This window comes from Cupressus sempervirens, chromosome 7 (assembly GCF_028749045.1).
Source record: "Cupressus sempervirens isolate cs-2001-9-10 chromosome 7, ASM2874904v1, whole genome shotgun sequence".
NCBI lineage: Eukaryota > Viridiplantae > Streptophyta > Pinopsida > Cupressales > Cupressaceae > Cupressus > Cupressus sempervirens.
This window is the reverse complement of record NC_143124.1, coordinates 436340646-436356744: the sequence shown is the minus strand read 5'-3', so window position 1 is coordinate 436356744 and position 16099 is coordinate 436340646. Positions and strand designations below refer to the sequence as shown.

Genomic DNA, 16099 nt, shown 5'->3' with positions numbered 1-16099 from the left:
GCTCATAGGAAATGCAGACTACCAAGCAAGTTCAATGCTTGTGCTAGATCTTGAGGAGCTTGATTGATGCAGGAAAATCATGGTTTTTCTTAGTGACTACTTTGGAGGTCTTGTAGGAATGCTCGGTAGTTTCTTTGGAGAGTACTTGGAGTGACACTCAGTCAAATAAGATTGTTCAATGATCCTAGAGGTTCTCAATCATCGAAGGCACTTGACATGCATTGGGAGCTTAGTGATGCTTAGTTCTAGTGTTGACCGAGTAGCTCGATCAATGAAGGGACTTAGTCACCAAAGGAGTAGAACTTGACATACACTAGGGAACTCATCTTATATTGCATGGTTCGGCTAGTGTATTGACCAATTAGTTAAATCAATGAAGGGTCTCTGTTATGCTTGGTGGAGTTATTGATACTCAGAAATGGTTTTTTGATGCTCAATCATGTCTTGGTCCTATTTTGATCGAGGTATCTATGTTTGGTTTCTAGTGTGAGCTGACCTTGGCATTTACTTTGGTTGTGTGTATTTAATTTATGTTGTGAGATGACTTGTGGCTTAAATGTGCATTTAATGCAAGGGTTTATTTAATTTGTAACATACTAGGCCAACTTGTGGCTTAGATGCATATAATTAAGGGGTCTTATGGAGTCTTGAGTCATTATTGAGTGTGGGATCTAGCATGGAGAGGATGAAGTAGCTCAGTGAGCAAAGTTCTCCTAAGTATATGGACACGGCATTGAATGTGAAGCAGTTTACACCTAGATCGGGTAAATTTTGAGAAGGGCTAGTAGTTGACACTTGGGTAACAAGGAGATTTCTTGGTGGGCTTGCGAGAAAATTTTTTGATCTTCCTTGGAGGTTTCTACCAAAGTGTGGGTCTAGACTAGCTAGGGTTTAGGGTTGGATCTTGAGGGATCTTGCAGAACTATTATTGTAATTGCTATTGTATTTGGCCATAACTGGGAAGGCATTACAGCCTCACCCATTGCATTTGATCAGTTATTTTATGAATAAAGAGTCATGTTTGGTGTCAAATCTTGCTTTGTTGTATTTTTTCTAATGTGCTTATTTACTGGGGGCTAGGACATCGCCTTTAAAAATTCTCATGCTTTGCACTATGTCATTGATTTAGGACAGGTGTCTACTGGCCTTGAGAAATGTATGAGATCTATTATCAAGAAGAAGAAAAAGGAAGTTCATGTTCCTAATAAGAATGAGATAAAATAAGTGGTAGGCAGAATTAAAGAACTTTAGGAGCTTAAAGAAAAGGTTATGGATCTAGTCTAAGCTTTGGTTTGGCTTTCCCCATTCTTCTAGTTTTTTATTACTTTTATTTTCTATTCTAGTTGTTGACTGTAGGATTTTTTAGATGGTTTTATCTATGGGTGTACCAATTCTTTGTGGCACAATTATTTTTTGGGACTTCAATGATTAAATCTCTCTGTAATCTTTTGGTGGTTTTGGGTCCTCTGTAAAAAGAACCATTGTAGCCCTTAATCAATGACTATTCATATAGTTTCTTTCATAAAACCATGGAAAATCCACACTTAAATTTTGTGAAAGAAATATTTCAAACCATTTTCTAATGACTTATGTTGATATCTACAATTGTGTTTACTATGTTTACTACAATCCTCAAAATACAACTCTCTATGATGAAATGTTATTATTGGTGAAATAAAAGAATAAAAATCCTAATTGTATAATATTTACAAAAAAATAAAGGCTTCTATGTGGCCTACTCCATCAATGAAATATTTAGACTCACTTTCATAATGTACATATTATCTTTCTTCTTGGTTCACTAAACATTCTCATAATATTCACCTAGAAGATGAGAAGAGTTACAAGAACCACATCTTTGAGTAGTTAGTTCATGAGAGTTGGCGTGTTTCTTCATCAATTCCATCACCTTGTGACTTATTTGATAGAAAAAAACAAATCAAACTTCCTTTGGAATTTTAGAATTATTTTTGTCTCTTTGGTGTTAACTACTTTTGAAAAATTATTGGTCATAAAGTTATGCCCCATTTATATTTTTTTAGAAATCTCATTTTTGGTTATTAATTCTGATGTACACTTGTGATTTTATTTAAAGAATCAAGCTCGAGGATTTATTTAAAAGACCATGTTGCTCATAGTTTTGGTTAGGAAGTTTTATATGGATTATGGGTTGGATCTTTAAAGACATAATGTATCTAATTTTTTTGAATTTTTATAAAACCTAAATATGTGTTACTATTCTTTTTGTTATGTTTTTGCCTTGTGAGGAGCCACTCTTTTTGTGACCATCTCGCTACACATGCACAATGTCATTGTAGATACATAGTTCAACTTTGTGTGTGTATATATTGATTGAAGATTTTTTTAATTTAGTTTTATCATTGATAGATGAGTACAAATATATACTAATATGTTTTAAGAACAAAGTATTAAATGTATCCATTTCATTATATTTCCTAAAACTCAATTCCAACATTGCCATATTTATTCATTAAAGAAAGATTCAATGACATTCAAAAATTGATTTTAATATTTAATTTGGGAGCACAAGCCTTTGCTAATACCTCTTCTAACAAGTGTCACATAGTGGCTTGTATTTTCCATTAATTAGAATAGTTTAATTAAGTAAATTAGTACTTTCACTATAGATAAAATTAATTAATTAAAAAAAATTTAAAAAATTATAGTTGTATTTTTTAAAAACTATTTCAAATAAAAATTAATAATAGAGATTAAAAAAATATGGTTTTATTTTGTAAAAAGTATTTCATATTTAAAAATTATAAACATTAAATTATTTAAATATTAAATAATATCATTAATAATAAGGCAAGAGTCTACAACACAACGGTAAATCACGTGCCTCTTATTTGGGAGGTATTGGGTTCAAATATACTTGAATTAAATAAATAAACAATAATAATTAATCAAAATGCATAATAATTAATCTTGGCTTTGGCTTCTTATCAAATTTAAAAAAATACATCATTAAAAATCTTGCATTTATACCTTAGAAAAATCAAAAAGATTACTGAATAGTTAAATAAAAGTATATAGAAGTATTTGCAATAGTAAAAATAAGGCAAGAGCCTACAACACAATTGTAAATCATGTGCCTCTTATTTGAGAAGTATTGGGTTCAAATCTACTTGAATTAAATAAATAAACAATAATAATTAATCAAAATACATAATAATTAATCTTGACTTTGGCCTCTTATCAATTAAAAAAAATATACATCATTAAAAATCTAAATGAAATAAAAAAGATTATTGAATAGTTGAATAAAAGTATATAAAAATATTTGCAATAGTATATTACCTACGGTAAATACAATACAAACCAAAAAAACAAAAAAACAAAAAACAAAACGTATTACATTAAAATTGTCCATGATTTGATTTTTAATCCTTCTATCATATTTTTCAAAGGTCAAATTTCACTTGCAAGATACTACCACTCGCCAATTATATTTGACCAATTGAACTACAACCTAATTCATAGTGAATTAGAGTGACAGATAAGGAGGAGGTGCACAAACTTTGAATTAGAGTAAAGACTGGAGGTGCACGAACTTTGAATCAGAGTTTCACTATAATCTTCATGAAGATGAAAGTCGGAATGAAAAGAGCACGTACCTTTCGTGCTTCCGATTCTTCCTCCAATCAAAATGATTCTTCCTCCAAGCAGTGTTGAATAATTTACATTGAAATCATCAAAAAGAAGAAAATATCAATAACGTGATAAACTTCCACAATTTTAAGTCAACTTTTACTTCCTTTCAGTCGCTATTATAGTCTAGTTTTGGATAAGGATTGTAACTGTATTACGTTGCCCTTTCGAGTGTTTCGTTTGCAATTGAAATCAATCTCTTATCGAGTCACATGCACAGGTTGACAATTTCTTTACTCGTTCATATCTACCATTCCAACGGCTGGCTACTCTGATTAGTTTTCCTTTCAGATTCTAAGGCTGCACCCAGCGTAGAAGTCACATGATTATAAGTTATTCATAAACGTAAGTGGATAAATGACAATGTAAAACGCTATATAATTTAACTGTGTGCAATATAATTCTACATTCAACTGCTCTTTTGTTTTCATTGATATTATCTACTGCAAGCATTGGAGAATTTATGATTGGTGTGTTGCATGAAGAGATATAGCGTGTTATTCACAGCCAAGAATGACTTGCCTACATGGCGTCCTAGAATTCCATGCATAAAGGTATTCAGTGTTTGTGGGCAAGTAATTCGTGTCTGTGCCTCCACTCTACTGTTCATGCCACAAACTACATCATACTAATCATCTCTACTGTCTTAAACCTTACGCCACAGTGCCTTACAGTATTTATTATCATAAACTGGAATTATCAGAATTGGATGAAAATTTGCAATTCTTTTCGTTATATATTGTGGTTCTTTTGAAAATATCTATAATAGAAACTAATTACTGTACCATGTTTAAGACCTTAAAAAGTAGCAGATGGCTTGTTGTTAATTATTGTTAGTTGGACAGCTGTTATTTCTGACCCGGAAATACCACCATTATTTATGAGTAGCTTGGACAGCTGTTCGTCCTTATCTATGAATAGCGGTTGTATTTATGGGTGGTTTGGACAGCTGTTTGTCCACTTGCCAAAAATTAGTAAATGGTTATTATTTACTAATTTTAGTGATTCCTTTTGGACACTTTGCAACCAATTCTATTATTGGCTATTGAGTTGTCTTAATCTCAGCCGTTGGTTAGATTTAATCTCGGTCGTTGGTTTACCAACAAGAGTAGTATAGAAAGGGGTCATTGGGTCATTTGGGCAAGAAGCTTTGGAAGAAACGTTTGCAGTGTTAGCAAACAGTCTTGCAGTGTTAGCAAGGGCGCAGTGTTAGCGCAGGGATAGCAATGAGGAATATCAGCCGGAGAAATTAGGAGGTTGTCGGAGTTCTGCCAGTGAGAGGCAAGAAATTTTGTATTTCTTGATTTGCTGAAGTTTAATATAATTCCTCATCTGTAGAACTGGTTTTCCCTTAGGGGTTTTTCCAGGGACAATTTGTCTGAAAATAGTGTTGATTGTGTTGCACATTTCTTTCCGTATTTTAAGTGAAGTTGCAGTTGTGTTATTTTTCAATATTAGCTGAGAATTTCTTTTTAGCAGTTTAATAATCACTTACGATAGGAGATTAATAATCAGTGACTGCAATAGTTATATTTTTCACATGGTATCAGAGCATTGTTAAGGGTAGAATAGTTTTTCCCTAAGAAAGAAATTTTGATCTCTTTAGATTTATTATTGCTTTAAACTCTTGGGATGGCTTCAGCTAGTTTGAGAGATCAAGATAGATTGGATAGTGCCTCAAATTTTGGTGTCTGGAAGGCCAAAATTTCTTTATTGTTGGAAGAGAATGGTATCAAGGATTATGCTACTAGTGGTGTACCTGTACCAACGGACGCAACACAACTTGCAGCATATAGGAAGGATGATGCCAAAGTGAGGAGGATTATCCTTGATGGTATCAAGGATCATATTGTTCCACATATCTCGGAGCTAGATACAACAAAGAAGATGTGGGACGCCATTCTAAATCTATACCAGAATGCTACCACCAACAGGAAGTTGATTCTCAGAGAGAAGCTAAAGAATACTCGGATGAATCAGGGAGAAGACGTCACAAGTTACCTCACCAGGCTTAGACTTGTCAAGGATGAGTTAGCAGCTATTGGAGATAGCCCTAGTGATGATGAGCTAGTGAGAATAGCCCTAAATGGGTTTACTAAACAATGGAGTGTCTTTGTTCAAGTTGTCAGTGGACGAGATACTTTACCAAGTTGGGATCGACTATGGACTGATTTCACTCAGGAGGAGTTTAGACTAAGTCTTGTCAATGGGGCCAACAAGAGTCAAAAAAATGAGGTGGAACAGGAGAGCGTTGCCCTAGCGGGTAAAGGGAAAGCAAAGAAGGGATCTAGCAAAGGATCAAATTCACAAAGTGAAAAGAAGAAGAAGGACCTTTCTAAGGTCAAGTGCTTTGGATGTCATGAGTTTGGCCACTATGTCAGTGATTTCCCAGAGAGGAAAAAGTTTAAGAAGTAGGTGGCAGCTTCAGCAAGTGCAAAAGAACTCGCCAACAGAATGGAAGATGAGTTTGCACTCATAGCTTGTATGGTTAGCTCAACATCACGGTGTGTTTAGTATATAGATAGCGGGGCGTCATTTCATATGACAGGAGTTAGAGAGTACTTCTCCAGTTACAAGGAGGAGGACACCAACATCCAAATTTATATGGAAAACTTGTCCAAACTCAACCTTATTGGGAAAGGGACTGTTCAGTTTCAGAGGGAGAATGGAAAGATAATTCCTCTTCATGATGTGGTATATGTGCCAAGCTTAGGTAAAAATTTGATTTCTGTATCTGTTCTTTAGGATAGGGGGTATAATGTACTCTTTAGAGGGACACATGTGTTGACTAAGCACAAGGATTGGAAATCATCCATAACTATTGGAGTTAGGAGTGGTCGCCTTTATAGATTGCAGTTTGATACTCCTAAGGCACTTATGAGCAACAATAATCCTAGAGATCTTGGAGAGCTATGGCATAGGAGGATGGGCCATATTCATCATGGAGCACTTAGATTGCTTCGTAAGACCATGACAGGTGTTCCAGAGGTGAGCACAGAGCATGACGATGTATGTAAGGGATGTGTGTGTGGAGAAGTTTGCGAAAGCATCTTTTCCAAGGAGTGACACCAGATCTAAGGGTGTTCTTGATCTAGTACATTCAAATGTTTGTGGACCAATGTCGACGAAATCTCTCAGAGGATATGAGTACTATGTTACTTTTATTGATGATTTCTCTAGAAAGACCTCGATATACTTCTTGAAGACTAAGGATGAGGTTTTCAGTCGATTCCAAGAGTTCAAGGCTCTTGTGGAGAACTCGACAGGAAAGAAGATAAAGGTTCTTCGGTCAGACAATGGAGGCAAGTACAAAGGAAATGTCTTCCAGGAGTTCTGCACTAGAGAAAGAATCAAGAGAGAATGGACTGTTCCTTACAATCCACAGCAGAATGGAATTGCTAAGAGGAAGAACCGTTCTATATCGGAGGCAGAAAGAGCTATGGTACATGACCAGGACATGCCCCATTACTTATGGGCAGAGGCATATAATACAACAGTCTACATTCAGAATAAAGTTCCACACAAGGTGCTAGGGAAGATGACACCAGAGGAGGCTTTCACAAGGAAGAAGCCAGATGTTAGTCACTTCAGGATATTTAGAAGTTTGGCATATTGTCATATTCCTGGAGATATACGTACAAAGTTAGATCAGACTGCAGAGAGGGGGTACTTTGTTGGGTACAGTGAGACCTCAAAGGCATACAAGATTTTCATTCCAAGGACTAAAAGAGTTATTGTCAGACGGGATGTCAAGTTCATGGAGGACAAGGCATTCAAGAGATCTAGAGATTTGCCAGCAGATGATTAGAGTGAGTAGCCAACAGAAGCTCCAAGACCAAGTCAAGGGCAGCAAAGCTCAAGTACAATTACCAGTACGAGTGTAGACTCAGTTAGTGAAGATTCACAAAGTATGGAGCAACGGGTGCAATAGGAAATGCATCTAGAAGACTTAGAGGTTGAGATTTCATCCTCTACAGTTGGCATCGGGAACCATCTAGTTCCAAATACACAAAGGGATACTTAGGAGTTTGTGGGAGCTCCTAGGAAGAGTACTAGACAGCGAAGACAACCAACCAAGTTCAATGACTATGTGGCATTAGTTAGTCAGTTGGTAGATAGTGAGCCTTCTAGCTATCAGGAAGCTGCAGAACATCAGGTATGGCGAGATGCTATGGTTGAGGAATATTCTTCAATAATGTAGAATGATGTGTGGGAGGTAGTACCTAGACCAACAGATAAGGCTATAGTTGGATCACGCTGGATCTATAAGATAAAGCACGGTGCAGATGGTAGCATCGAGAGATACAAGGCTAGGTTCATGGCAAAGGGGTTCTCTCAGAAGGAGGGAATAGACTATGAGGAGACATTTGCTCCAGTTGCCAGGTATACTTCTATACAAGCTATAGTCTCACTTGCAGCACAGATGGGATGGCAAATCCATCAAATGGATGTCAAGACAGCATTCCTCAATGGTGAGTTGAAGGATGAGGTATACATAGAACAACCAGAAGGCTTTGTAGCACACAGCAAAGAGATCCACTTGTGCAGATTGAAGAAAGCATTATACGGACTCAAGCAGGCTCCTAGAGCGTGGTATGAGCGCATTGATACATACTTGTAGAAAATGAGCTTTGTGAAGAGTGAAGCAGATGCTAACCTCTACTACTTGGTGGTTAGGAGTGAGATTCTCATTCTTGTTCTTTATGTGGATGACCTATTTCTTACAAGTTCACTAGGGCTCATAGTGGATTGCAAGAGGAACCTTGCAGAAGAGTTCGAGATGAAGGATTTAGGACTTATGCACTACTTTCTAGGCATGGAAGTGTGGCAGACAGATGAGGAGATTTTCCTTGGTCAAGGGAAATATTACATTGAAATCTTGAAGAAATTCAGGATGGAGGATTGCAAAGCCATGTCTACACCCATGATCACGAATTGGAGGACGATAGATACAACTAAGGAGAAAGATGTAGATCCCACTTTATATAGATAGTTGATTGGTTCGCTTATGTACTTGGTCAACACTAGACCAGATATAGCATTTGTAGTTAACTCTCTTAGTCAGTTCATGGTTGAACCAAAAAGAATGCATTGGATAGTGGCTAAGCATGTGCTACGTTACTTGCGTGGTACGGTTGAGTATGGGATTAGATATGTTCGAGGTGAAGGTATCAGGTTGATAGGCTATACTGATGCAGATTGGGCAGGAAGTACAACGGACAAAAAGAGCACTTCAGGATGTTGTTTCAGCTTGGGATTAGGAGTTGTATCTTGGTTTAGCAGGAAGCAGAAGTCTGTGGCTCTAAGTTCAGCAGAAGCAGAATACATAGCAGCTAGCATGGCGACATGTGAAGCTATATGGCTTCGAAATTTGTTAGTAGCCTTGTTTGGTCAGAAGGTTGAGACTACTGTGATACATTGTGACAATCAGAGTTGCATCAAGTTGTCTGAGAATCCAGTGTTTCATGATAGGTCTAAACATATAGATATCAGATATCACTTCATCAGAGATTGTGTACAAAGGAGAGTTGTTCGACTACAATACATACCTACAGATGAGCAGGTAGCAGACATTCTAACGAAGGCTCTGGGAAAGCCCAAATTTATCTTCTTCAGAGATAAGATGAGTGTCATGCAGAACAGCTTCCTCGCTAAGAGGGAGTGTTAATTATTGTTAGTTGGACAGCTGTTATTTTTGACCTGGAAATAGCAACACTATTTATGGGTAGCTTGGACAACTATTCGTCCTTATCTATGAATAGCGATTGTATTTATGGGTGGTTTGGACAGCAGTTTGTCCACTTGCCAAAAATTAGTAAATGGTTATTATTTACTAATTTTAGTGATTCTTTTTGGACACTTTGCAACCAATTCTATTATTGGCTGTCGATTTGTCTTAATCTCAGCCGTTGGTTAGATTTAATCTTGGTCGTTGGTTTACCAACAGGAGTAGTATAGAAAGGGGTCATTGGGTGAATTTGGGCTAGAAGCTTTGGGAGAAACGTTTGTAGTGTTAGCAAGGGCACAGTGTTAGCGTAGGGATAGCAGTGAGGAATATCAGCGGGAGAAATTAGGAGGTTGTCGGAGTTCTGTCACTGAGAGGCAAGAAATTTTGTATCTCTTGATTTGCTGAAGTTTAATATAATTCCTCATCTGTAAAACTGGTTTTCCCTTAGGGGTTTTTCCAGGGACAATTTGTCCGAAAATATTGTGTTGATTGTGTTGCACATTTCTTTCCGTATTTTAAGTGAAGTTGTAGTTGTGTTATTTTTCGATATTAGCTGGGAATTTGTTTTCAGCAGTTTAATAATCATTTACGATAGGAGATTAATAATGAGTGACTGCAATAGTTAGACTTTTCACACTTGTAACTAAATCCTCTTTGAAATACATATTTGCAGAACGAGAATGGTGCGCCAAAATCCCAAAATACAGGCGGAGATGAAAGCTCTGATTCTTGTCTGCTTGGACAGAGCCCAAATGAAAATACACAAATAAAAAATTGAGCTGTTGTTACACCATTTGACGGCCTGCATATGTCTGTAGCTTCTCTACACTCTGTTATTTTCATTCTCTTTGTGTACTTAGCCAAACAGACAAAGGAAGCAGCTTTTCCAGCGTGTAGATTAACGGCAAGAAGGGAAATGTATTGTTAGTTGGCAAAGCTGCTAAAGATACTGTTGAGCGATAGAGTCATAGACTTGTTCTTGGTAAGTTTTCTATAGCTTTCAATAACATGAAAATGTTCTTGAAATGTGACTGCTTGACTAATTTTTTATTATTAAGGCTTACATATCATCATGGGTGCAAAAAGTGGAGAGTACACCGTTATTATACTCAATACATCATTCAGAGATCTAAAATTGATCCAAGCGAAACAAAAATCAGCTAGAAAACTCTATAACCTATTCGTGCACAAAGAAGAATAGGGAAAATTAAGGTTGGCTAAACATGTTTTCTATAGTCAAATCCTTCGTCAGGGAATCAACCTTAACATTTTAAGGAAATTAAATATGGAAAAATGAAATAGAAACGAGATGATTCAATGCATCTTTGGACATGACTGTAAGTGTTGATGCAATAGCTTTATCTAGAAGGGAATCATGAAAGAATGACTTTGAAAGATGGATGTTATAGTGTTATACAATACTTGATGAAGAAGAAGAATGTCTTGAAAGATTAAAGACTTAAATACTTGAAGGACTTGAGGATGTTCTTGAAATTTGATTCTTGATTATAAAGTCTTAGACTTCATAATGGACAGCAAAATGATGATAGATAGAGTGCTCTTTTATTCAATTGGCTAACTCAGAATAGGGACATGTTACCATTAGCGACATATCCCATACTTGATAAAGAATAGAATGTCTTAAAAGATTAGAGACTTAAATACTTGAAGGATTTGAGAATGCTCTTGAAATTTGATTCTTGATCATAAAGTCTTAGACTTCATAATGGATAGAAAAATAAGGATAAATAGAGTGCTTTTTTATTCAGTTGGCTAACTCAGAATAGGGACATGTTACCATTAGTGACATATCCCATAAATAATGGGAAAACTTTTGGTCTAGGTGCTTGGGTTACAAGGTAGATGTAAGATAAGAGTAATCAGGTCATTTTAATGTTGAAACATGTTATGAAGCCCTTACATAAGGATATAGGGTCTAGTGATGGAACATATTATTTGATTGGAGGTAAAATATAGGGGAACATATAGAAAGAAGACTCAATCTCAAGTTATAAATAAATATAAATTATAATAAAGGTTGATAATGCATTAGATGAGTGTGAAAAGAATATGGGAACCCATAAATAGTGAATGAAGCTAAAATTAGGACCTAGTTAATAGTACTTTAATTTTAGGATGGTAAACTAAATAGGATTTTTTTTTATATGTAATCAAAGTAATTCATTTTTGGTAGGGGAAGAAAATAAGATAGAATCAAAGAGAGGCAACAAGAAATATTTCAAACTATATAGAGTAAAAGAAAGAGGAATGAAAAAAAATTGTATAAAATTACAACATTCTCTCAATATCCTTCTCAATAAAGAAAGGGAACCACTCCTTGTCTTGTTTCTCTTAGGGTAGCTTGGTGAATCAACTCAAAAAGCTTGTGTGTGTGTGTGTGTGTGTGTGTGTGTGTGTGTGTGTGTGTGTGTGTGTGCAAGAGAGAAAGAGAGAGGGTGAGAAACATTTCAAACTATTTAGAGGAGGAGAAATAGTATAAAATACAATTGGATAGAATTGAAATATCATCTCAATAGTCTTACCATTTAAGAAAAGGAGAAAACTCTTTAATTATTAATTTTAGAGTGTAGCAATGAATATCCTCTAAAATTTTGTGTGTGAGAGAGGGAGAGAGTCAGTGAGAAAGGGAGAGAATAAATAAATAAAGGGAAAAGGAGATGGAGTGAGGGAGATTAAACTTTTAAAGTTTTTTGATAAGGAGAGGACATAATACAATTAGTCACAGACATAGCATCCACTCAATAGGTTTATCATTCAATAAATAATTTTATTATAAATAGAGAGGAAGAGTGGATAGAAGAAAGAGAAAGTGAAATCTATTGGGAAGGGAAAAAAGAGAGGGGAAGCAAGGAGAAGTATTCTTAAAACTATCTACATGAATATAAATAGAGATAAATAAAACAAATATAATTGCAACATCATCTCAATAGTTTTGTCATTCAAGAAAAAAAATTATTCTTATATTTTCTCTTCAAGTAGCTTTGTAAGCCCACATTGAAATTTTGTGAGAGGGGGGTGGATAAGGATAGGGGAGGGGGAGATAAGTAGTGATAAAAGGGATAAATTGAAAGGGTTGAGAGGGAGATAAAGCTCTATAATTTTCCAAATAAGGAGAAAGATAACTAAACATTATTGGATATAATTGCAAAGTCATCTTAGGAATCCTATTATAAAGGTAAAAATGATACTCCTTTTATAGTTTCTTATTAAGTGGCATGATGAACGGGTGACCGCAAGAAGTTCGGTTGCAATTTTGCGGAAGTCAAATCCGTGAAATTGTACTTCTCAGAAATGGGTACCCGATCTTTTAAAAATCGAGTACTCATTTCTAAAATTATGCTTCAGGCACCCGAGCCAAATTTTAAAAATTGGGTACCCGATATTCAAAATGGATCAGGTGCCCGAGCCGCTTAAGTATCATGCACCCACCTTTTTAAGAATCGAGTACCCGAGTTTTAAAAAATCAGGTACCCGATTGCTTAGAAATCGGGTACCCGATTTGTAAAAGTTTATATAAGCGCTTTTTTGGCATTTTGAGGTCAATTTCATGACCTCAAAAATGAGAGCTTGATTAGAGATGCATACGGGAGCCCGTTTTTTAGCCCTACCAACTACCCCCTTGCTGCTAGTTTTCGATACACAGGTATTTTAATATGTTTTATACTATTTTACTTTTTTTTTTCAATTTTCAATTTAATATGTATGTTAATTTATTGTTTTTTCACTTTTAATATGTACATAAAATTGTAAATTTACATTGTTAATGAACTTAAATGTTTAAATTTTTGTATTTGTTAATTAAAATATAGTTTTGTAAATTTTTATTTAAAAAATTATTATTTTAGATGTTTTGAAATGTATTTAATTTATGTATTTATTACAATGTTGAATGATTAGATTAGATGTAAATTTATTGTTTAAACATGTAATTTTGCAAATAAATATAACCTTGACCTAAAACCATATAACCTTGACCTTGTTTTAACTATAACCTTGACCTAAATTCATTGTTTAAACTATAATCTCAACCTAACCATATAAATAAAATCCTAAACATATATAAAATACTTAATCACATAACAGTCCGCCAATGGATCCAAACAAAAAACTTATAGTATTTAAAATGATTTTACTTAATTTGTATTGTACTTTGTTTCATGGATCAAAAATGGATGATCTAAACTATTTTATAAATGTATATTCTTTCAACCTTTCATACCCTGTGACATGTACAGTGGATGATTGTGCATTCTGAATTAATTTGCCAAGTGGCATTCGAAACAAATGTATATAAATTATTTAAATGGATTGAACTGAAGTAGTTAATATGAACTTTCATGTGGATGCGTTATTTATTTTACTTTTAATAGTTTATAATTATTTAAAAACAAAATGTAAATGTGCTCATTAAGGAATGCAATCTCTTAAGTTTTTTATAAATGTAAATTATTATATGTATATTATTGCTTGCTTAGTAAAACTTTTGATTAGTTCTTTGGATCCCTTCATTGGGCGTCATTTAGGATTAGTTCTATAATGTCAATTTGTATTGAATTTAACTCTAAGATCATAACCCTTACTATCATCTTAACCTTACTCTTAATTTGCTAAAACCTATGCCAGGTAATATATAAATAATTAAATAACTTTCCTATCTTACTTTGAGTAGTAATTTTATAAATGTCAAACCCTAAGATTGAAATGTAACCCTGGCCCTTAACTAATTAATATTATACTTATAAACCAACTTGAATTAAACCATAGATCTTAAACCTAATTATATATCCCAACTTAAGAGTAGAAACCTTGAATTTAACCTTAAAAATCCTTTCCCCAACCATTAACCAAATTGAACCATTACCCTAGAAGATTGAACCAAGTTAAATGTTGACCTTAAAACTAAATCAAATCACCCTAAACTAGAACTCAATAATATATTGAACATTTTAAAATAAAATTCAAACCTAACTTTTTTGAATTAATGTTGGTTTTTAATCTAAAAGCTCTAACTATAATTCTATATCTAAAACCAAATTTAGCACTTTAAAACTTAATTCAATTTATTAAATCTTATCCTAATTCAAACCTAAGCATGTAAACCTAATCAAAAAATACAAACCAAATCGAACCCTAATCCTAAAACTAATTAAACATTGATATCAAGGTCTCAAAATGATACATCATAAAAAAATTAGAAGAGACTTGAACGAATCAAGCATCTAATTAAGTAACCCTCCCTGACAACCAAAGAGGTGGAGGTGTCCACATCAGTGCAAGTAGGAGCCCGGACTAGACCCTTGGATGGGTAGCCTAAATGTTTATTACCTTTGCAGAATGGAAGGCCACATAACAAAATATTGCCTTCTTCTATAAAAACAAATACCCACCCCCTAGTGATATATATATTAAGATCTTTTTCCTAATTTTACTATCAATATTTTTTGTTAGAAGATGATGATAGTTCAAAATGATTTAGAAGATAGGGATAATATGAGAACCATCATTCCTAGAATGAAGATGCATTATTCCAAGTGATAAACCCATTTCTATCATAAATCAACTCCTCCATCCAAAAAATTAGTAATGAGAAATCACTATGTCAAGTAATCAATGGAGGGCTCATAAAATTGATCAAGTGATCAATAGAGGGCTCATAAAATCCCTAGGTCAAGTAATCAATTGATCCCCAAGGGGAGATAAGAATCTCATTAAAAATTAGAGACAGGACACTCCTAAATGCGTATCATACAAAATAATTATTGCCAAGGTCTTAGCCTCTAGACTAGAAGATATCCTACCCAAGATCATTAACCCTACACAAAAGTGTTTTTTTAAGGATATTTATGAATATTGGAGAACTTGATAACCTATTGGAAGACTTTGGATTGAGAAACATTTCTAGGATAGAGTGTAGGCATGCTCAAGTAATTGATTATGAAAATGTCTACAAAAGGGTGGAATGGAGTTTCACTATGATGATGTTGCAAGCCCTCCATCCAATATTAAATGTCAAATGGTGTCCTCTCTTATGATTGGTGTCAAGGTTTTAGTAAAGAAATTAATGGGGTTAGATCATTTTTTTTAGGACTCTCTAGATCAATTATGAAAGGGTGTCCTCTTGCATCCTCTTTATTTTTTATTGTTGAACATTGACTCATTACATTATCTCCTTAGAGATAACCGATTGTCTCTAAAAGTTAGAGGATCTAATCTCCAAATAATTAATAAGTATCTAATGTATATATTTTTTTGATAATATATTTGTATTCTTTTTAAGCTAGAAGAGTGCAACACGAGTCATTTAATGATCAAATTGGACCTCTTTTCTTTGTATCGGGTAGTAAGATTTATGTCTCTACATCTATCTTATTGGGGCAAAATATTGAGTCCCCTACCTTGTGTAGTAAATATGGTATTGGATGGAGATTTCATAATTAAGTGGTTAGGTACCTAGGGATTCCATTTGTAGTAAACCCTAACATATAAATGAAATGTGTCTTTATATCAACAAGAAAATCTTTGGAAAACTCAACAACTGGAACTCTAATTATCTCACTTTGGTTGGTAGAATTCAAGTATGTAAAAGATTCTCTCCTTGAATATTGGGTGTAAGTTTGTCTTCTTCCTGCTCATTTTATTTAAATCAATTTGGTCTTCTATATAAATCTATTAGGACCA

The 16099-nt window shown here is 34.4% G+C and overlaps 1 long non-coding RNA gene across 1 annotated transcript; it reads left to right on the top strand.

Annotated features, from left to right (window-relative positions):
• The first annotated feature begins 4058 nt into the window (after positions 1–4058).
• Positions 4059–10470, top strand: LOC149547441 (uncharacterized). The gene is made up of 2 exons (XR_016354401.1): positions 4059–4226; positions 10074–10470. It is a non-coding gene; the product is annotated as an uncharacterized LOC149547441 (long non-coding RNA).
• The last annotated feature ends 5629 nt before the right edge of the window (positions 10471–16099 follow it).